Genomic DNA, 21066 nt, shown 5'->3' on the forward strand with positions numbered 1-21066 from the left:
AAGAGAGCAACAGTATTTGACAGTAAAATGACGCCCTATCCGTCTAGCATACAACATTGCTTGTCTCTGCATACGCGGACGTGAGGTCATCTCGGAAATGAAATCCGAAATACAGATTAAAATTGTTGTGTTCCCGCCCGGGATCGAACCGGGGACCTTCTGCGTGTAAAGCAGACGTGATAACCGCTACACCACGGAAACGACGGTTCTTTTCATGTACCACCCGGAGACTCCTAATAGCAACAGTTTCTCTTCTGTGTTAGCAAGGGCATCGGCTACGAGCTCCCTCCGATTCGTGAAGTTCCTGTAGTAAAAGACGTCGATGGAAACAATCCAACCGCGACAGACAGGGAGAACGCTGGCTGAGCTGCAGCCCTACATGGTGAGACCATCAAAGGTGGCGTCATTCACATGCAGTGCGTTTTCGGAACGAATAGGCTCGTTGGTCTAGGGGTATGATTCCTGCTTCGGGTGCAGGAGGTCCCGGGTTCAAATCCCGGACGAGCCCTTGCGTTTTGTACAACGGTGTGGTAACAAATCGCATGGCGGCGGCTGTTTCGCGCATTTCCAGGCCTCCAAGTCAGCGCTAAAATCCGACAACCAGTTCTGAAACCGTTTCATGTTTCATTTGAGCCATGTGCACCCTGCTGATGGAACGTTTGAAGTTGATTTAAATGGTCACAGTAGAGATCGTAGCAAGTGTCTTGCTGGGTGCGACGAAAACGGGTTTCCGCCCGCAATCGAGCCGGGGACCTTCTGCGTGTTCGGCACGGCGCCTGGGCTCGGCGGCAGCTGCTGCTCTTTCCTTCCTTACGAGATACCGTCGATTCGCGCAGTCGTTATTGCAAAAGATGTCACCAAAGGCAATCGCTTCGTTAGCGGCACTTTGCCTGGGCTCGGCGGCAGCTCTACATGGAGGCACCAGCAGCCCAGCCAGGCCGCCGCCGCCACCGGTGCGCCACAGCGCAAGGAGCCGGCGGCCGCCCTGCAATGCCCCTGTCGTTGCATATTCCACCCGCCCCATATCCTCTCCATGTCTGACTCACTACGCCAAATGACACTGCAGTCGACGTGCTTATTACTATCGCTTTTGGAAGAACCGAGGCGCAGTATTCTAGTGTCGAACCGGTACTGCAAATTGGGATTAAGCAAAAATTTATTGTGTGGTCGAGCGACAGCCTCGGCTCGCTCTTCCTATATGATCGCTTCTTGTGCGGAATAATTCCTAGCTCGCCGATGGCTTCAGAGTTGGTCTTCTCGAAGTTTTGCTTTCGCACTGCATTCCGCAATCTTTTCGTTATGAGTTGTGTGCTTCGGTTTCCCGACTTTCTTGTGTTTAGTGCGTTTGGCTTCTCTTAACCCTTAGCCACCGCTTGCCGAAATTTCCACACTATCATCTGTCGATCTGCAGAGCTCGATGACGGCCTCGCGGCCGTTCCTGAGCTCGTGGAACGGTCGAATCTGTAGTTGTTTCCAGATCTCTCCCACACAACGGCCTCCCAGAAGCTTGGATTACAGAAGTACGCCACTACTCCCAGCCGCAGATTCACGATTGAAAGCAGAATGACATGAGCTACACGCAGCTCCGATTTTTTTTTTTTTTTTTTTTTGTGTCTGACCTACTTTGAAAGACTTTGTAGTCGATTTACTTACTACTATCGCTGTTGGAAACCAGGTGATAACCGCACAGTATTTTAGAGACGATCAGGTAATGAAAATTTAGAATAAGTAAAACAGTATCAAAAGAAGTTGTGTGGTGGAGCAGCACATGCAATTCACGCTTCCTAGATACTCGTTACTGCATAGAATAATTCTTTTGTCTGCGGCGTCTTCAGTATCCGTCTTCTGGAAATTTTGCTTGCAGTATATTGTGCAATCTTTTCGTTATGAGTTGGTGCTTGGTTTCCCGATGTTCTTTTGTTTAGTGCATTCGCCTTCTCTTTACCCTGAGAAACCACATACCGAAACTGAGGCACTGCCGGCTGTTCATAAGCAGTGCTCGATGAAGTTATTTCGCTTTTTATTCGTTGCCTTTAATATTCTTCTCATCAGTGGTGAGTGCTGCCTGCAGAAAGCGTTTATCTTGCGAATTCGCGTGAAAGTTTGTGTTCCCTGCGAGGCCCACTACTTGGGATTAACTTGACTGCTCCAGCCAGGTGGCTCGTTGGTCTAGGGGTATGATTCCTGCTTTGGGTGCAGGAGGTCCCGGGTTCAAATCCCGGACGAGCCCTGCCATTTTGACCGTGCTGAAGAGTAGGTGGAACTCAGCCCCGGTTGCAGCTCCTCAATGAAGAGTTGACGCCCGTTATAGCACGTGGATATAACAAGAATGCGGCACCAGTAAAGTACGTAGGTGTAATTCGGTAGAAAGGCAGACGGTAATTTTGCATGCAACGGAAAACAAGGTTGTCTTTGCGGGATATGTGCACCGTGAGTGGAGATTCAGCTTAATTGTGCGACAGTCTACCCTCATCTTACTAGCGACGGCAACAACCAAGGGGTGGCATGTAAGATTGAGCGTGGCTAAGAGTTTCTCATTATTAGTTAGCATCACACTTTGACAGAGCTGTGACAAGGCGAGTAGGGTGAGCTCAGGAAAGCCAGTAGCAAGCGCACTTGAAGTAGCCCTGAAGAACCGGATTATAAATTTTGCCAGCCATAATGAAGCTAGGGGCGTTCTCAGTTACCAAATACCGGTGCAATAAGAGAGCAACAGTATTTGACAGTAAAATGACGCCCTATCCGTCTAGCATACAACATTGCTTGTCTCTGCATACGCGGACGTGAGGTCATCTCGGAAATGAAATCCGAAATATAGATTAAAATTGTTGTGTTCCCGCCCGGGATCGAACCGGGGACCTTCTGCGTGTGAAGCAGACGTGATAACCGCTACACCACGGAAACGACGGTTCTTTTCATGTACCACCCGGAGAATCGTAATAGCAACAGTTTCTCTTCTGTGTTAGCAAGGGCATCGGCTACGAGCTCCCTCCGATTCGTGAAGTTCCTGTAGTAAAAGACGTCGATGGAAACAATCCAACCGCGACAGACAGGGAGAACGCTGGCTGAGCTGCAGCCCTACATGGTGAGACCATCAAAGGTGGCGTCATTCACATGCAGTGCGTTTTCGGAACGAATAGGCTCGTTGGCCTAGGGGTATGATTCCTGCTTCGGGTGCAGGAGGTCCCGGGTAAAAAAAATCCCGGACGAGCCCTTGCGTTTTGTACAACGGTGTGGTAACAAATCGCATGGCGGCGGCTGTTTCGCGCATTTCCAGGCCTCCAAGTCAGCGCTAAAATCCGACAACCAGTTCTGAAACCGTTTCATGTTTCATTTGAGCCGTGTGCACCCTGCTGATGGAACGTTTGAAGTTGATTTAAATGGTCACAGTAGAGATCGTAGCAAGTGTCTTGCTGGGTGCGACGAAAACGGGTTTCCGCCCGCAATCGAGCCGGGGACCTTCTGCGTGTTCGGCACGGCGCCTGGGCTCGGCGGCAGCTGCTGCTCTTTCCTTCCTTACGAGATACCGTCGATTCGCGCAGTCGTTATTGCAAAAGATGTCACCAAAGGCAATCGCTTCGTTAGCGGCACCTTGCCTGGGCTCGGCGGCAGCTCTACATGGAGGCACCAGCAGCCCAGCCAGGCCGCCGCCGCCACCGGTGCGCCACAGCGCAAGGAGCCGGCGGCCGCCCTGCAATGCCCCTGTCGTTGCGTATTCCACCCGCCCCATATCCTCTCCATGTCTGACTCACTACGCCAAATGACACTGCAGTCGACGTGCTTATTACTATCGCTTTTGGAAGAACCGAGGCGCAGTATTCTAGTGTCGAACCGGTACTGCAAATTGGGATTAAGCAAAAATTTATTGTGTGGTCGAGCGACAGCCTCGGCTCGCTCTTCCTATATGATCGCTTCTTGTGCGGAATAATTCCTAGCTCGCCGATGGCTTCAGAGTTGGTCTTCTCGAAGTTTTGCTTTCGCACTGCATTCCGCAATCTTTTCGTTATGAGTTGTGTGCTTCGGTTTCCCGACTTTCTTGTGTTTAGTGCGTTTGGCTTCTCTTAACCCTTAGCCACCGCTTGCCGAAATTTCCACACTATCACCTGTCGATCTGCAGAGCTCGATGACGGCCTCGCGGCCGTTCCTGAGCTCGTGGAACGGTCGAATCTGTAGTTGTTTCCAGATCTCTCCCACACAACGGCCTCCCAGAAGCTTGGATTACAGAAGTACGCCACTACTCCCAGCCGCAGATTCACGATTGAAAGCAGGATGACATGAGCTACACGCAGCTCCGATTTTTTTTTTTTTTTGTGTCTGACCTACTTTGAAAGACTTTGTAGTCGATTTACTTACTACTATCGCTGTTGGAAACCAGGTGATAACCGCACAGTATTTTAGAGACGATCAGGTAATGAAAATTTAGAATAAGTAAAACAGTATCAAAAGAAGTTGTGTGGTGGAGCAGCACATGCAATTCACGCTTCCTAGATACTCGTTACTGCATAGAATAATTCTTTTGTCTGCGGCGTCTTCAGTATCCGTCTTCTGGAAATTTTGCTTGCAGTATATTGTGCAATCTTTTCGTTATGAGTTGGTGCTTGGTTTCCCGATGTTCTTTTGTTTAGTGCATTCGCCTTCTCTTTACCCTGAGAAACCACATACCGAAACTGAGGCACTGCCGGCTGTTCATAAGCAGTGCTCGATGAAGTTATTTCGCTTTTTATTCGTTGCCTTTAATATTCTTCTCATCAGTGGTGAGTGCTGCCTGCAGAAAGCGTTTATCTTGCGAATTCGCGTGAAAGTTTGTGTTCCCTGCGAGGCCCACTACTTGGGATTAACTTGACCGCTCCAGCCAGGTTGCTCGTAGGTCTAGGGGTATGATTCCTGCTTTGGGTGCAGCAGGTCCCGGGTTCAAATCCCGGACGAGCCCTGCCATTTTGACCGTGCTGAAGAGTAGGTGGAACTCAGCCCCGGTTGCAGCTCCTCAATGAAGAGTTGACGCCCGTTATAGCACGTGGATATAACAAGAATGCGGCACCAGTAAAGTACGTAGGTGTAATTCGGTAGAAAGGCAGACGGCAATTTTGCATGCAACGGAAAACAAGGTTGTCTTTGCGGGATATGTGCACCGTGAGTGGAGATTCAGCTTAATTGTGCGACAGTCTACCCTCATCTTACTAGCGACGGCAACAACCAAGGGGTGGCATGTAAGATTGAGCGTGGCTAAGAGTTTCTCATTATTAGTTAGCATCACACTTTGACAGAGCTGTGACAAGGCGAGTAGGGTGAGCTCAGGAAAGCCAGTAGCAAGCGCACTTGAAGTAGCCCTGAAGAACCGGATTATAAATTTTGCCAGCCATAATGAAGCTAGGGGCGTTCTCAGTTACCAAATACCGGTGCAATAAGAGAGCAACAGTATTTGACAGTAAAATGACGCCCTATCCGTCTAGCATACAACATTGCTTGTCTCTGCATACGCGGACGTGAGGTCATCTCGGAAATGAAATCCGAAATATAGATTAAAATTGTTGTGTTCCCGCCCGGGATCGAACCGGGGACCTTCTGCGTGTAAAGCAGACGTGATAACCGCTACACCACGGAAACGACGGTTCTTTTCATGTACCACCCGGAGACTCGTAATAGCAACAGTTTCTCTTCTGTGTTAGCAAGGGCATCGGCTACGAGCTCCCTCCGATTCGTGAAGTTCCTGTAGTAAAAGACGTCGATGGAAACAATCCAACCGCGACAGACAGGGAGAACGCTGGCTGAGCTGCAGCCCTACATGGTGAGACCATCAAAGGTGGCGTCATTCACATGCAGTGCGTTTTCGGAACGAATAGGCTCGTTGGTCTAGGGGTATGATTCCTGCTTCGGGTGCAGGAGGTCCCGGGTAAAAAAAATCCCGGACGAGCCCTTGCGTTTTGTACAACGGTGTGGTAACAAATCGCATGGCGGCGGCTGTTTCGCGCATTTCCAGGCCTCCAAGTCAGCGCTAAAATCCGACAACCAGTTCTGAAACCGTTTCATGTTTCATTTGAGCCATGTGCACCCTGCTGATGGAACGTTTGAAGTTGATTTAAATGGTCACAGTAGAGATCGTAGCAAGTGTCTTGCTGGGTGCGACGAAAACGGGTTTCCGCCCGCAATCGAGCCGGGGACCTTCTGCGTGTTCGGCACGGCGCCTGGGCTCGGCGGCAGCTGTTGCTCTTTCCTTCCTTACGAGATACCGTCGATTCGCGCATCGTTATTGCAAAAGATGTCACCAAAGGCAATCGCTTCGTTAGCGGCACTTTGCCTGGGCTCGGCGGCAGCTCTACATGGAGGCACCAGCAGCCCAGCCAGGCCGCCGCCGCCACCGGTGCGCCACAGCGCAAGGAGCCGGCGGCCGCCCTGCAATGCCCCTGTCGTTGCATATTCCACCCGCCCCATATCCTCTCCATGTCTGACTCACTACGCCAAATGACACTGCAGTCGACGTGCTTATTACTATCGCTTTTGGAAGAACCGAGGCGCAGTATTCTAGTGTCGAACCGGTACTGCAAATTGGGATTAAGCAAAAATTTATTGTGTGGTCGAGCGACAGCCTCGGCTCGCTCTTCCTATATGATCGCTTCTTGTGCGGAATAATTCCTAGCTCGCCGATGGCTTCAGAGTTGGTCTTCTCGAAGTTTTGCTTTCGCACTGCATTCCGCAATCTTTTCGTTATGAGTTGTGTGCTTCGGTTTCCCGACTTTCTTGTGTTTAGTGCGTTTGGCTTCTCTTAACCCTTAGCCACCGCTTGCCGAAATTTCCACACTATCATCTGTCGATCTGCAGAGCTCGATGACGGCCTCGCGGCCGTTCCTGAGCTCGTGGAACGGTCGAATCTGCAGTTGTTTCCAGATCTCTCCCACACAACGGCCTCCCAGAAGCTTGGATTACAGAAGTACGCCACTACTCCCAGCCGGAGATTCACGATTGAAAGCAGAATGACATGAGCTACACGCAGCTCCGATTTTTTTTTTTTTTTTTTGTGTCTGACCTACTTTGAAAGACTTTGTAGTCGATTTACTTACTACTATCGCTGTTGGAAACCAGGTGATAACCGCACAGTATTTTAGAGACGATCAGGTAATGAAAATTTAGAATAAGTAAAACAGTATCAAAAGAAGTTGTGTGGTGGAGCAGCACATGCAATTCACGCTTCCTAGATACTAGTTACTGCATAGAATAATTCTTTTGTCTGCGGCGTCTTCAGTATCCGTCTTCTGGAAATTTTGCTTGCAGTATATTGTGCAATCTTTTCGTTATGAGTTGGTGCTTGGTTTCCCGATGTTCTTTTGTTTAGTGCATTCGCCTTCTCTTTACCCTGAGAAACCACATACCGAAACTGAGGCACTGCCGGCTGTTCATAAGCAGTGCTCGATGAAGTTATTTCGCTTTTTATTCGTTGCCTTTAATATTCTTCTCATCAGTGGTGAGTGCTGCCTGCAGAAAGCGTTTATCTTGCGAATTCGCGTGAAAGTTTGTGTTCCCTGCGAGGCCCACTACTTGGGATTAACTTGACTGCTCCAGCCAGGTGGCTCGTTGGTCTAGGGGTATGATTCCTGCTTTGGGTGCAGGAGGTCCCGGGTTCAAATCCCGGACGAGCCCTGCCATTTTGACCGTGCTGAAGAGTAGGTGGAACTCAGCCCCGGTTGCAGCTCCTCAATGAAGAGTTGACGCCCGTTATAGCACGTGGATATAACAAGAATGCGGCACCAGTAAAGTACGTAGGTGTAATTCGGTAGAAAGGCAGACGGTAATTTTGCATGCAACGGAAAACAAGGTTGTCTTTGCGGGATATGTGCACCGTGAGTGGAGATTCAGCTTAATTGTGCGACAGTCTACCCTCATCTTACTAGCGACGGCAACAACCAAGGGGTGGCATGTAAGATTGAGCGTGGCTAAGAGTTTCTCATTATTAGTTAGCATCACACTTTGACAGAGCTGTGACAAGGCGAGTAGGGTGAGCTCAGGAAAGCCAGTAGCAAGCGCACTTGAAGTAGCCCTGAAGAACCGGATTATAAATTTTGCCAGCCATAATGAAGCTAGGGGCGTTCTCAGTTACCAAATACCGGTGCAATAAGAGAGCAACAGTATTTGACAGTAAAATGACGCCCTATCCGTCTAGCATACAACATTGCTTGTCTCTGCATACGCGGACGTGAGGTCATCTCGGAAATGAAATCCGAAATATAGATTAAAATTGTTGTGTTCCCGCGCGGGATCGAACCGGGGACCTTCTGCGTGTAAAGCAGACGTGATAACCGCTACACCACGGAAACGACGGTTCTTTCCATGTACCACCCGGAGACTCGTAATAGCAACAGTTTCTCTTCTGTGTTAGCAAGGGCATCGGCTACGAGCTCCCTCCGATTCGTGAAGTTCCTGTAGTAAAAGACGTCGATGGAAACAATCCAACCGCGACAGACAGGGAGAACGCTGGCTGAGCTGCAGCCCTACATGGTGAGACCATCAAAGGTGGCGTCATTCACATGCAGTGCGTTTTCGGAACGAATAGGCTCGTTGGTCTAGGGGTATGATTCCTGCTTCGGGTGCAGGAGGTCCCGGGTAAAAAAAATCCCGGACGAGCCCTTGCGTTTTGTACAACGGTGTGGTAACAAATCGCATGGCGGCGGCTGTTTCGCGCATTTCCAGGCCTCCAAGTCAGCGCTAAAATCCGACAACCAGTTCTGAAACCGTTTCATGTTTCATTTGAGCCATGTGCACCCTGCTGATGGAACGTTTGAAGTTGATTTAAATGGTCACAGTAGAGATCGTAGCAAGTGTCTTGCTGGGTGCGACGAAAACGGGTTTCCGCCCGCAATCGAGCCGGGGACCTTCTGCGTGTTCGGCACGGCGCCTGGGCTCGGCGGCAGCTGCTGCTCTTTCCTTCCTTACGAGATACCGTCGATTCGCGCATCGTTATTGCAAAAGATGTCACCAAAGGCAATCGCTTCGTTAGCGGCACTTTGCCTGGGCTCGGCGGCAGCTCTACATGGAGGCACCAGCAGCCCAGCCAGGCCGCCGCCGCCACCGGTGCGCCACAGCGCAAGGAGCCGGCGGCCGCCCTGCAATGCCCCTGTCGTTGCATATTCCACCCGCCCCATATCCTCTCCATGTCTGACTCACTACGCCAAATGACACTGCAGTCGACGTGCTTATTACTATCGCTTTTGGAAGAACCGAGGCGCAGTATTCTAGTGTCGAACCGGTACTGCAAATTGGGATTAAGCAAAAATTTATTGTGTGGTCGAGCGACAGCCTCGGCTCGCTCTTCCTATATGATCGCTTCTTGTGCGGAATAATTCCTAGCTCGCCGATGGCTTCAGAGTTGGTCTTCTCGAAGTTTTGCTTTCGCACTGCATTCCGCAATCTTTTCGTTATGAGTTGTGTGCTTCGGTTTCCCGACTTTCTTGTGTTTAGTGCGTTTGGCTTCTCTTAACCCTTAGCCACCGCTTGCCGAAATTTCCACACTATCATCTGTCGATCTGCAGAGCTCGATGACGGCCTCGCGGCCGTTCCTGAGCTCGTGGAACGGTCGAATCTGTAGTTGTTTCCAGATCTCTCCCACACAACGGCCTCCCAGAAGCTTGGATTACAGAAGTACGCCACTACTCCCAGCCGGAGATTCACGATTGAAAGCAGAATGACATGAGCTACACGCAGCTCCGATTTTTTTTTTTTTTTTTGTGTCTGACCTACTTTGAAAGACTTTGTAGTCGATTTACTTACTACTATCGCTGTTGGAAACCAGGTGATAACCGCACAGTATTTTAGAGACGATCAGGTAATGAAAATTTAGAATAAGTAAAACAGTATCAAAAGAAGTTGTGTGGTGGAGCAGCACATGCAATTCACGCTTCCTAGATACTAGTTACTGCATAGAATAATTCTTTTGTCTGCGGCGTCTTCAGTATCCGTCTTCTGGAAATTTTGCTTGCAGTATATTGTGCAATCTTTTCGTTATGAGTTGGTGCTTGGTTTCCCGATGTTCTTTTGTTTAGTGCATTCGCCTTCTCTTTACCCTGAGAAACCACATACCGAAACTGAGGCACTGCCGGCTGTTCATAAGCAGTGCTCGATGAAGTTATTTCGCTTTTTATTCGTTGCCTTTAATATTCTTCTCATCAGTGGTGAGTGCTGCCTGCAGAAAGCGTTTATCTTGCGAATTCGCGTGAAAGTTTGTGTTCCCTGCGAGGCCCACTACTTGGGATTAACTTGACTGCTCCAGCCAGGTGGCTCGTTGGTCTAGGGGTATGATTCCTGCTTTGGGTGCAGGAGGTCCCGGGTTCAAATCCCGGACGAGCCCTGCCATTTTGACCGTGCTGAAGAGTAGGTGGAACTCAGCCCCGGTTGCAGCTCCTCAATGAAGAGTTGACGCCCGTTATAGCACGTGGATATAACAAGAATGCGGCACCAGTAAAGTACGTAGGTGTAATTCGGTAGAAAGGCAGACGGTAATTTTGCATGCAACGGAAAACAAGGTTGTCTTTGCGGGATATGTGCACCGTGAGTGGAGATTCAGCTTAATTGTGCGACAGTCTACCCTCATCTTACTAGCGACGGCAACAACCAAGGGGTGGCATGTAAGATTGAGCGTGGCTAAGAGTTTCTCATTATTAGTTAGCATCACACTTTGACAGAGCTGTGACAAGGCGAGTAGGGTGAGCTCAGGAAAGCCAGTAGCAAGCGCACTTGAAGTAGCCCTGAAGAACCGGATTATAAATTTTGCCAGCCATAATGAAGCTAGGGGCGTTCTCAGTTACCAAATACCGGTGCAATAAGAGAGCAACAGTATTTGACAGTAAAATGACGCCCTATCCGTCTAGCATACAACATTGCTTGTCTCTGCATACGCGGACGTGAGGTCATCTCGGAAATGAAATCCGAAATATAGATTAAAATTGTTGTGTTCCCGCGCGGGATCGAACCGGGGACCTTCTGCGTGTAAAGCAGACGTGATAACCGCTACACCACGGAAACGACGGTTCTTTCCATGTACCACCCGGAGACTCGTAATAGCAACAGTTTCTCTTCTGTGTTAGCAAGGGCATCGGCTACGAGCTCCCTCCGATTCGTGAAGTTCCTGTAGTAAAAGACGTCGATGGAAACAATCCAACCGCGACAGACAGGGAGAACGCTGGCTGAGCTGCAGCCCTACATGGTGAGACCATCAAAGGTGGCGTCATTCACATGCAGTGCGTTTTCGGAACGAATAGGCTCGTTGGTCTAGGGGTATGATTCCTGCTTCGGGTGCAGGAGGTCCCGGGTTCAAATCCCGGACGAGCCCTTGCGTTTTGTACAACGGTGTGGTAACAAATCGCATGGCGGCGGCTGTTTCGCGCATTTCCAGGCCTCCAAGTCAGCGCTAAAATCCGACAACCAGTTCTGAAACCGTTTCATGTTTCATTTGAGCCATGTGCACCCTGCTGATGGAACGTTTGAAGTTGATTTAAATGGTCACAGTAGAGATCGTAGCAAGTGTCTTGCTGGGTGCGACGAAAACGGGTTTCCGCCCGCAATCGAGCCGGGGACCTTCTGCGTGTTCGGCACGGCGCCTGGGCTCGGCGGCAGCTGCTGCTCTTTCCTTCCTTACGAGATACCGTCGATTCGCGCATCGTTATTGCAAAAGATGTCACCAAAGGCAATCGCTTCGTTAGCGGCACTTTGCCTGGGCTCGGCGGCAGCTCTACATGGAGGCACCAGCAGCCCAGCCAGGCCGCCGCCGCCACCGGTGCGCCACAGCGCAAGGAGCCGGCGGCCGCCCTGCAATGCCCCTGTCGTTGCATATTCCACCCGCCCCATATCCTCTCCATGTCTGACTCACTACGCCAAATGACACTGCAGTCGACGTGCTTATTACTATCGCTTTTGGAAGAACCGAGGCGCAGTATTCTAGTGTCGAACCGGTACTGCAAATTGGGATTAAGCAAAAATTTATTGTGTGGTCGAGCGACAGCCTCGGCTCGCTCTTCCTATATGATCGCTTCTTGTGCGGAATAATTCCTAGCTCGCCGATGGCTTCAGAGTTGGTCTTCTCGAAGTTTTGCTTTCGCACTGCATTCCGCAATCTTTTCGTTATGAGTTGTGTGCTTCGGTTTCCCGACTTTCTTGTGTTTAGTGCGTTTGGCTTCTCTTAACCCTTAGCCACCGCTTGCCGAAATTTCCACACTATCATCTGTCGATCTGCAGAGCTCGATGACGGCCTCGCGGCCGTTCCTGAGCTCGTGGAACGGTCGAATCTGTAGTTGTTTCCAGATCTCTCCCACACAACGGCCTCCCAGAAGCTTGGATTACAGAAGTACGCCACTACTCCCAGCCGGAGATTCACGATTGAAAGCAGAATGACATGAGCTACACGCAGCTCCGATTTTTTTTTTTTTTTTTGTGTCTGACCTACTTTGAAAGACTTTGTAGTCGATTTACTTACTACTATCGCTGTTGGAAACCAGGTGATAACCGCACAGTATTTTAGAGACGATCAGGTAATGAAAATTTAGAATAAGTAAAACAGTATCAAAAGAAGTTGTGTGGTGGAGCAGCACATGCAATTCACGCTTCCTAGATACTAGTTACTGCATAGAATAATTCTTTTGTCTGCGGCGTCTTCAGTATCCGTCTTCTGGAAATTTTGCTTGCAGTATATTGTGCAATCTTTTCGTTATGAGTTGGTGCTTGGTTTCCCGATGTTCTTTTGTTTAGTGCATTCGCCTTCTCTTTACCCTGAGAAACCACATACCGAAACTGAGGCACTGCCGGCTGTTCATAAGCAGTGCTCGATGAAGTTACTTCGCTTTTTATTCGTTGCCTTCAATATTCTTCTCATCAGTGGTGAGTGCTGCCTGCAGAAAGCGTTTATCTTGCGAATTCGCGTGAAAGTTTGTGTTCCCTGCGAGGCCCACTACTTGGGATTAACTTGACTGCTCCAGCCAGGTGGCTCGTTGGTCTAGGGGTATGATTCCTGCTTTGGGTGCAGGAGGTCCCGGGTTCAAATCCCGGACGAGCCCTGCCATTTTGACCGTGCTGAAGAGTAGGTGGAACTCAGCCCCGGTTGCAGCTCCTCAATGAAGAGTTGACGCCCGTTATAGCACGTGGATATAACAAGAATGCGGCACCAGTAAAGTACGTAGGTGTAATTCGGTAGAAAGGCAGACGGTAATTTTGCATGCAACGGAAAACAAGGTTGTCTTTGCGGGATATGTGCACCGTGAGTGGAGATTCAGCTTAATTGTGCGACAGTCTACCCTCATCTTACTAGCGACGGCAACAACCAAGGGGTGGCATGTAAGATTGAGCGTGGCTAAGAGTTTCTCATTATTAGTTAGCATCACACTTTGACAGAGCTGTGACAAGGCGAGTAGGGTGAGCTCAGGAAAGCCAGTAGCAAGCGCACTTGAAGTAGCCCTGAAGAACCGGATTATAAATTTTGCCAGCCATAATGAAGCTAGGGGCGTTCTCAGTTACCAAATACCGGTGCAATAAGAGAGCAACAGTATTTGACAGTAAAATGACGCCCTATCCGTCTAGCATACAACATTGCTTGTCTCTGCATACGCGGACGTGAGGTCATCTCGGAAATGAAATCCGAAATATAGATTAAAATTGTTGTGTTCCCGCGCGGGATCGAACCGGGGACCTTCTGCGTGTAAAGCAGACGTGATAACCGCTACACCACGGAAACGACGGTTCTTTCCATGTACCACCCGGAGACTCGTAATAGCAACAGTTTCTCTTCTGTGTTAGCAAGGGCATCGGCTACGAGCTCCCTCCGATTCGTGAAGTTCCTGTAGTAAAAGACGTCGATGGAAACAATCCAACCGCGACAGACAGGGAGAACGCTGGCTGAGCTGCAGCCCTACATGGTGAGACCATCAAAGGTGGCGTCATTCACATGCAGTGCGTTTTCGGAACGAATAGGCTCGTTGGTCTAGGGGTATGATTCCTGCTTCGGGTGCAGGAGGTCCCGGGTAAAAAAAATCCCGGACGAGCCCTTGCGTTTTGTACAACGGTGTGGTAACAAATCGCATGGCGGCGGCTGTTTCGCGCATTTCCAGGCCTCCAAGTCAGCGCTAAAATCCGACAACCAGTTCTGAAACCGTTTCATGTTTCATTTGAGCCATGTGCACCCTGCTGATGGAACGTTTGAAGTTGATTTAAATGGTCACAGTAGAGATCGTAGCAAGTGTCTTGCTGGGTGCGACGAAAACGGGTTTCCGCCCGCAATCGAGCCGGGGACCTTCTGCGTGTTCGGCACGGCGCCTGGGCTCGGCGGCAGCTGCTGCTCTTTCCTTCCTTACGAGATACCGTCGATTCGCGCAGTCGTTATTGCAAAAGATGTCACCAAAGGCAATCGCTTCGTTAGCGGCACTTTGCCTGGGCTCGGCGGCAGCTCTACATGGAGGCACCAGCAGCCCAGCCAGGCCGCCGCCGCCACCGGTGCGCCACAGCGCAAGGAGCCGGCGGCCGCCCTGCAATGCCCCTGTCGTTGCATATTCCACCCGCCCCATATCCTCTCCATGTCTGACTCACTACGCCAAATGACACTGCAGTCGACGTGCTTATTACTATCGCTTTTGGAAGAACCGAGGCGCAGTATTCTAGTGTCGAACCGGTACTGCAAATTGGGATTAAGCAAAAATTTATTGTGTGGTCGAGCGACAGCCTCGGCTCGCTCTTCCTATATGATCGCTTCTTGTGCGGAATAATTCCTAGCTCGCCGATGGCTTCAGAGTTGGTCTTCTCGAAGTTTTGCTTTCGCACTGCATTCCGCAATCTTTTCGTTATGAGTTGTGTGCTTCGGTTTCCCGACTTTCTTGTGTTTAGTGCGTTTGGCTTCTCTTAACCCTTAGCCACCGCTTGCCGAAATTTCCACACTATCATCTGTCGATCTGCAGAGCTCGATGACGGCCTCGCGGCCGTTCCTGAGCTCGTGGAACGGTCGAATCTGTAGTTGTTTCCAGATCTCTCCCACACAACGGCCTCCCAGAAGCTTGGATTACAGAAGTACGCCACTACTCCCAGCCGGAGATTCACGATTGAAAGCAGAATGACATGAGCTACACGCAGCTCCGATTTTTTTTTTTTTTTTTTGTGTCTGACCTACTTTGAAAGACTTTGTAGTCGATTTACTTACTACTATCGCTGTTGGAAACCAGGTGATAACCGCACAGTATTTTAGAGACGATCAGGTAATGAAAATTTAGAATAAGTAAAACAGTATCAAAAGAAGTTGTGTGGTGGAGCAGCACATGCAATTCACGCTTCCTAGATACTAGTTACTGCATAGAATAATTCTTTTGTCTGCGGCGTCTTCAGTATCTGTCTTCTGGAAATTTTGCTTGCAGTATATTGTGCAATCTTTTCGTTATGAGTTGGTGCTTGGTTTCCCGATGTTCTTTTGTTTAGTGCATTCGCCTTCTCTTTACCCTGAGAAACCACATACCGAAACTGAGGCACTGCCGGCTGTTCATAAGCAGTGCTCGATGAAGTTATTTCGCTTTTTATTCGTTGCCTTTAATATTCTTCTCATCAGTGGTGAGTGCTGCCTGCAGAAAGCGTTTATCTTGCGAATTCGCGTGAAAGTTTGTGTTCCCTGCGAGGCCCACTACTTGGGATTAACTTGACTGCTCCAGCCAGGTGGCTCGTTGGTCTAGGGGTATGATTCCTGCTTTGGGTGCAGGAGGTCCCGGGTTCAAATCCCGGACGAGCCCTGCCATTTTGACCGTGCTGAAGAGTAGGTGGAACTCAGCCCCGGTTGCAGCTCCTCAATGAAGAGTTGACGCCCGTTATAGCACGTGGATATAACAAGAATGCGGCACCAGTAAAGTACGTAGGTGTAATTCGGTAGAAAGGCAGACGGTAATTTTGCATGCAACGGAAAACAAGGTTGTCTTTGCGGGATATGTGCACCGTGAGTGGAGATTCAGCTTAATTGTGCGACAGTCTACCCTCATCTTACTAGCGACGGCAACAACCAAGGGGTGGCATGTAAGATTGAGCGTGGCTAAGAGTTTCTCATTATTAGTTAGCATCACACTTTGACAGAGCTGTGACAAGGCGAGTAGGGTGAGCTCAGGAAAGCCAGTAGCAAGCGCACTTGAAGTAGCCCTGAAGAACCGGATTATAAATTTTGCCAGCCATAATGAAGCTAGGGGCGTTCTCAGTTACCAAATACCGGTGCAATAAGAGAGCAACAGTATTTGACAGTAAAATGACGCCCTATCCGTCTAGCATACAACATTGCTTGTCTCTGCATACGCGGACGTGAGGTCATCTCGGAAATGAAATTTGAAATATAGATTAAAATTGTTGTGTTCCCGCGCGGGATCGAACCGGGGACCTTCTGCGTGTAAAGCAGACGTGATAACCGCTACACCACGGAAGCGACGGTTCTTTCCATGTACCACCCGGAGACTCGTAATAGCAACAGTTTCTCTTCTGTGTTAGCAAGGGCATCGGCTACGAGCTCCCTCCGATTCGTGAAGTTCCTGTAGTAAAAGACGTCGATGGAAACAATCCAACCGCGACAGACAGGGAGAACGCTGGCTGAGCTGCAGCCCTACATGGTGAGACCATCAAAGGTGGCGTCATTCACATGCAGTGCGTTTTCGGAACGAATAGGCTCGTTGGTCTAGGGGTATGATTCCTGCTTCGGGTGCAGGAGGTCCCGGGTAAAAAAAATCCCGGACGAGCCCTTGCGTTTTGTACAACGGTGTGGTAACAAATCGCATGGCGGCGGCTGTTTCGCGCATTTCCAGGCCTCCAAGTCAGCGCTAAAATCCGACAACCAGTTCTGAAACCGTTTCATGTTTCATTTGAGCCATGTGCACCCTGCTGATGGAACGTTTGAAGTTGATTTAAATGGTCACAGTAGAGATCGTAGCAAGTGTCTTGCTGGGTGCGACGAAAACGGGTTTCCGCCCGCAATCGAGCCGGGGACCTTCTGCGTGTTCGGCACGGCGCCTGGGCTCGGCGGCAGCTGCTGCTCTTTCCTTCCTTACGAGATACCGTCGATTCGCGCAGTCGTTATTGCAAAAGATGTCACCAAAGGCAATCGCTTCGTTAGCGGCACTTTGCCTGGGCTCGGCGGCAGCTCTACATGGAGGCACCAGCAGCCCAGCCAGGCCGCCGCCGCCACCGGTGCGCCACAGCGCAAGGAGCCGGCGGCCGCCCTGCAATGCCCCTGTCGTTGCATATTCCACCCGCCCCATATCCTCTCCATGTCTGACTCACTACGCCAAATGACACTGCAGTCGACGTGCTTATTACTATCGCTTTTGGAAGAACCGAGGCGCAGTATTCTAGTGTCGAACCGGTACTGCAAATTGGGATTAAGCAAAAATTTATTGTGTGGTCGAGCGACAGCCTCGGCTCGCTCTTCCTATATGATCGCTTCTTGTGCGGAATAATTCCTAGCTCGCCGATGGCTTCAGAGTTGGTCTTCTCGAAGTTTTGCTTTCGCACTGCATTCCGCAATCTTTTCGTTATGAGTTGTGTGCTTCGGTTTCCCGACTTTCTTGTGTTTAGTGCGTTTGGCTTCTCTTAACCCTTAGCCACCGCTTGCCGAAATTTCCACACTATCATCTGTCGATCTGCAGAGCTCGATGACGGCCTCGCGGCCGTTCCTGAGCTCGTGGAACGGTCGAATCTGTAGTTGTTTCCAGATCTCTCCCACACAACGGCCTCCCAGAAGCTTGGATTACAGAAGTACGCCACTACTCCCAGCCGGAGATTCACGATTGAAAGCAGAATGACATGAGCTACACGCAGCTCCGATTTTTTTTTTTTTTTTTTTGTGTCTGACCTACTTTGAAAGACTTTGTAGTCGATTTACTTACTACTATCGCTGTTGGAAACCAGGTGATAACCGCACAGTATTTTAGAGACGATCAGGTAATGAAAATTTAGAATAAGTAAAACAGTATCAAAAGAAGTTGTGTGGTGGAGCAGCACATGCAATTCACGCTTCCTAGATACTAGTTACTGCATAGAATAATTCTTTTGTCTGCGGCGTCTTCAGTATCCGTCTTCTGGAAATTTTGCTTGCAGTATATTGTGCAATCTTTTCGTTATGAGTTGGTGCTTGGTTTCCCGATGTTCTTTTGTTTAGTGCATTCGCCTTCTCTTTACCCTGAGAAACCACATACCGAAACTGAGGCACTGCCGGCTGTTCATAAGCAGTGCTCGATGAAGTTATTTCGCTTTTTATTCGTTGCCTTTAATATTCTTCTCATCAGTGGTGAGTGCTGCCTGCAGAAAGCGTTTATCTTGCGAATTCGCGTGAAAGTTTGTGTTCCCTGCGAGGCCCACTACTTGGGATTAACTTGACTGCTCCAGCCAGGTGGCTCGTTGGTCTAGGGGTATGATTCCTGCTTTGGGTGCAGGAGGTCCCGGGTTCAAATCCCGGACGAGCCCTGCCATTTTGACCGTGCTGAAGAGTAGGTGGAACTCAGCCCCGGTTGCAGCTCCTCAATGAAGAGTTGACGCCCGTTATAGCACGTGGATATAACAAGAATGCGGCACCAGTAAAGTACGTAGGTGTAATTCGGTAGAAAGGCAGACGGTAATTTTGCATGCAACGGAAAACAAGGTTGTCTTTGCGGGATATGTGCACCGTGAGTGGAGATTCAGCTTAATTGTGCGACAGTCTACCCTCATCTTACTAGCGACGGCAACAACCAAGGGGTGGCATGTAAGATTGAGCGTGGCTAAGAGTTTCTCATTATTAGTTAGCATCACACTTTGACAGAGCTGTGACAAGGCGAGTAGGGTGAGCTCAGGAAAGCCAGTAGCAAGCGCACTTGAAGTAGCCCTGAAGAACCGGATTATAAATTTTGCCAGCCATAATGAAGCTAGGGGCGTTCTCAGTTACCAAATACCGGTGCAATAAGAGAGCAACAGTATTTGACAGTAAAATGACGCCCTATCCGTCTAGCATACAACATTGCTTGTCTCTGCATACGCGGACGTGAGGTCATCTCGGAAATGAAATCCGAAATATAGATTAAAATTGTTGTGTTCCCGCCCGGGATCGAACCGGGGACCTTCTGCGTGTAAAGCAGACGTGATAACCGCTACACCACGGAAACGACGGTTCTTTCCATGTACCACCCGGAGACTCGTAATAGCAACAGTTTCTCTTCTGTGTTAGCAAGGGCATCGGCTACGAGCTCCCTCCGATTCGTGAAGTTCCTGTAGTAAAAGACGTCGATGGAAACAATCCAACCGCGACAGACAGGGAGAACGCTGGCTGAGCTGCAGCCCTACATGGTGAGACCATCAAAGGTGGCGTCATTCACATGCAGTGCGTTTTCGGAACGAATAGGCTCGTTGGTCTAGGGGTATGATTCCTGCTTCGGGTGCAGGAGGTCCCGGGTTCAAATCCCGGACGAGCCCTTGCGTTTTGTACAACGGTGTGGTAACAAATCGCATGGCGGCGGCTGTTTCGCGCATTTCCAGGCCTCCAAGTCAGCGCTAAAATCCGACAACCAGTTCTGAAACCGTTTCATGTTTCATTTGAGCCATGTGCACCCTGCTGATGGAACGTTTGAAGTTGATTTAAATGGTCACAGTAGAGATCGTAGCAAGTGTCTTGCTGGGTGCGACGAAAACGGGTTTCCGCCCGCAATCGAGCCGGGGACCTTCTGCGTGTTCGGCACGGCGCCTGGGCTCGGCGGCAGCTGCTGCTCTTTCCTTCCTTACGAGATACCGTCGATTCGCGCAGTCGTTATTGCAAAAGATGTCACCAAAGGCAATCGCTTCGTTAGCGGCACTTTGCGACATCACCCCTACCCTGGCGTACGGGGCTACAAGTCCCACCGCCACACATTCACCCGCCCATGTTAGGCAAAATTCTTCTGCCTGACTCATGTAGTACTATCACCGTCAGAGGGTGGTACGGGACTACAAGTCCCACCGCCACACCTCCAAAGTGAATTGCAGTGACGGAGTCACTGCCCTGTGGAAATCTACTGCCTCACCAACACAGTTAGACCGCAATAGACCGGTGATGCTGTATTGTAACATATCACCCCGGACTACAAGTCCATTAAAAAAAAAAAAAAAAAAAAAAAAAAAAGCGGCACTTTGCCTGGGCTCGGCGGCAGCTCTACATGGAGGCACCAGCAGCCCAGCCAGGCCGCCGCCGCCACCGGTGCGCCACAGCGCAAGGAGCCGGCGGCCGCCCTGCAATGCCCCTGTCGTTGCATATTCCACCCGCCCCATATCCTCTCCATGTCTGACTCACTACGCCAAATGACACTGCAGTCGACGTGCTTATTACTATCGCTTTTGGAAGAACCGAGGCGCAGTATTCTAGTGTCGAACCGGTACTGCAAATTGGGATTAAGCAAAAATTTATTGTGTGGTCGAGCGACAGCCTCGGCTCGCTCTTCCTATATGATCGCTTCTTGTGCGGAATAATTCCTAGCTCGCCGATGGCTTCAGAGTTGGTCTTCTCGAAGTTTTGCTTTCGCACTGCATTCCGCAATCTTTTCGTTATGAGTTGTGTGCTTCGGTTTCCCGACTTTCTTGTGTTTAGTGCGTTTGGCTTCTCTTAACCCTTAGCCACCGCTTGCCGAAATTTCCACACTATCATCTGTCGATCTGCAGAGCTCGATGACGGCCTCGCGGCCGTTCCTGAGCTCGTGGAACGGTCGAATCTGTAGTTGTTTCCAGATCTCTCCCACACAACGGCCTCCCAGAAGCTTGGATTACAGAAGTACGCCACTACTCCCAGCCGGAGATTCACGATTGAAAGCAGAATGACATGAGCTACACGCAGCTCCGATTTTTTTTTTTTTTTTTTGTGTCTGACCTACTTTGAAAGACTTTGTAGTCGATTTACTTACTACTATCGCTGTTGGAAACCAGGTGATAACCGCACAGTATTTTAGAGACGATCAGGTAATGAAAATTTAGAATAAGTAAAACAGTATCAAAAGAAGTTGTGTGGTGGAGCAGCACATGCAATTCACGCTTCCTAGATACTAGTTACTGCATAGAATAATTCTTTTGTCTGCGGCGTCTTCAGTATCCGTCTTC

At 49.8% G+C, this 21066-nt stretch overlaps 17 non-coding genes across 17 annotated transcripts; 9 read left to right on the forward strand and 8 right to left on the reverse strand.

The window, feature by feature from the left end:
• Nucleotides 1-128: 128 nt before the first annotated feature.
• Trnav-uac (transfer RNA valine (anticodon UAC)) lies at nt 129-201 on the reverse strand. The gene has a single exon. It is a non-coding gene; the product is annotated as a tRNA-Val (tRNA).
• A 235-nt stretch (nt 202-436) lies between these two features.
• Nucleotides 437-508, forward strand: Trnap-cgg (transfer RNA proline (anticodon CGG)). Its single transcript has one exon. It is a non-coding gene; the product is annotated as a tRNA-Pro (tRNA).
• Nucleotides 509-2158: 1650 nt separating this feature from the next.
• On the forward strand, nt 2159-2230 carry Trnap-ugg (transfer RNA proline (anticodon UGG)). Its single transcript has one exon. It is a non-coding gene; the product is annotated as a tRNA-Pro (tRNA).
• Nucleotides 2231-2831: 601 nt separating this feature from the next.
• Nucleotides 2832-2904, reverse strand: Trnav-cac (transfer RNA valine (anticodon CAC)). Its single transcript has one exon. It is a non-coding gene; the product is annotated as a tRNA-Val (tRNA).
• Nucleotides 2905-5531: 2627 nt separating this feature from the next.
• Trnav-uac (transfer RNA valine (anticodon UAC)) lies at nt 5532-5604 on the reverse strand. The gene has a single exon. It is a non-coding gene; the product is annotated as a tRNA-Val (tRNA).
• Nucleotides 5605-7560: 1956 nt separating this feature from the next.
• Trnap-ugg (transfer RNA proline (anticodon UGG)) lies at nt 7561-7632 on the forward strand. The gene has a single exon. It is a non-coding gene; the product is annotated as a tRNA-Pro (tRNA).
• Nucleotides 7633-8233: 601 nt separating this feature from the next.
• Trnav-uac (transfer RNA valine (anticodon UAC)) lies at nt 8234-8306 on the reverse strand. The gene has a single exon. It is a non-coding gene; the product is annotated as a tRNA-Val (tRNA).
• A 1955-nt stretch (nt 8307-10261) lies between these two features.
• Nucleotides 10262-10333, forward strand: Trnap-ugg (transfer RNA proline (anticodon UGG)). Its single transcript has one exon. It is a non-coding gene; the product is annotated as a tRNA-Pro (tRNA).
• Nucleotides 10334-10934: 601 nt separating this feature from the next.
• On the reverse strand, nt 10935-11007 carry Trnav-uac (transfer RNA valine (anticodon UAC)). The gene has a single exon. It is a non-coding gene; the product is annotated as a tRNA-Val (tRNA).
• A 235-nt stretch (nt 11008-11242) lies between these two features.
• Trnap-cgg (transfer RNA proline (anticodon CGG)) lies at nt 11243-11314 on the forward strand. The gene has a single exon. It is a non-coding gene; the product is annotated as a tRNA-Pro (tRNA).
• Nucleotides 11315-12959: 1645 nt separating this feature from the next.
• Nucleotides 12960-13031, forward strand: Trnap-ugg (transfer RNA proline (anticodon UGG)). The gene has a single exon. It is a non-coding gene; the product is annotated as a tRNA-Pro (tRNA).
• A 601-nt stretch (nt 13032-13632) lies between these two features.
• On the reverse strand, nt 13633-13705 carry Trnav-uac (transfer RNA valine (anticodon UAC)). The gene has a single exon. It is a non-coding gene; the product is annotated as a tRNA-Val (tRNA).
• Nucleotides 13706-15662: 1957 nt separating this feature from the next.
• Trnap-ugg (transfer RNA proline (anticodon UGG)) lies at nt 15663-15734 on the forward strand. Its single transcript has one exon. It is a non-coding gene; the product is annotated as a tRNA-Pro (tRNA).
• A 601-nt stretch (nt 15735-16335) lies between these two features.
• Trnav-uac (transfer RNA valine (anticodon UAC)) lies at nt 16336-16408 on the reverse strand. Its single transcript has one exon. It is a non-coding gene; the product is annotated as a tRNA-Val (tRNA).
• A 1958-nt stretch (nt 16409-18366) lies between these two features.
• Trnap-ugg (transfer RNA proline (anticodon UGG)) lies at nt 18367-18438 on the forward strand. The gene has a single exon. It is a non-coding gene; the product is annotated as a tRNA-Pro (tRNA).
• A 601-nt stretch (nt 18439-19039) lies between these two features.
• On the reverse strand, nt 19040-19112 carry Trnav-uac (transfer RNA valine (anticodon UAC)). The gene has a single exon. It is a non-coding gene; the product is annotated as a tRNA-Val (tRNA).
• Nucleotides 19113-19347: 235 nt separating this feature from the next.
• Trnap-cgg (transfer RNA proline (anticodon CGG)) lies at nt 19348-19419 on the forward strand. Its single transcript has one exon. It is a non-coding gene; the product is annotated as a tRNA-Pro (tRNA).
• The last annotated feature ends 1647 nt before the right edge of the window (nt 19420-21066 follow it).

The sequence above is a fragment of the Schistocerca serialis genome, chromosome 2, assembly GCF_023864345.2.
Source record: "Schistocerca serialis cubense isolate TAMUIC-IGC-003099 chromosome 2, iqSchSeri2.2, whole genome shotgun sequence".
NCBI lineage: Eukaryota > Metazoa > Arthropoda > Insecta > Orthoptera > Acrididae > Schistocerca > Schistocerca serialis.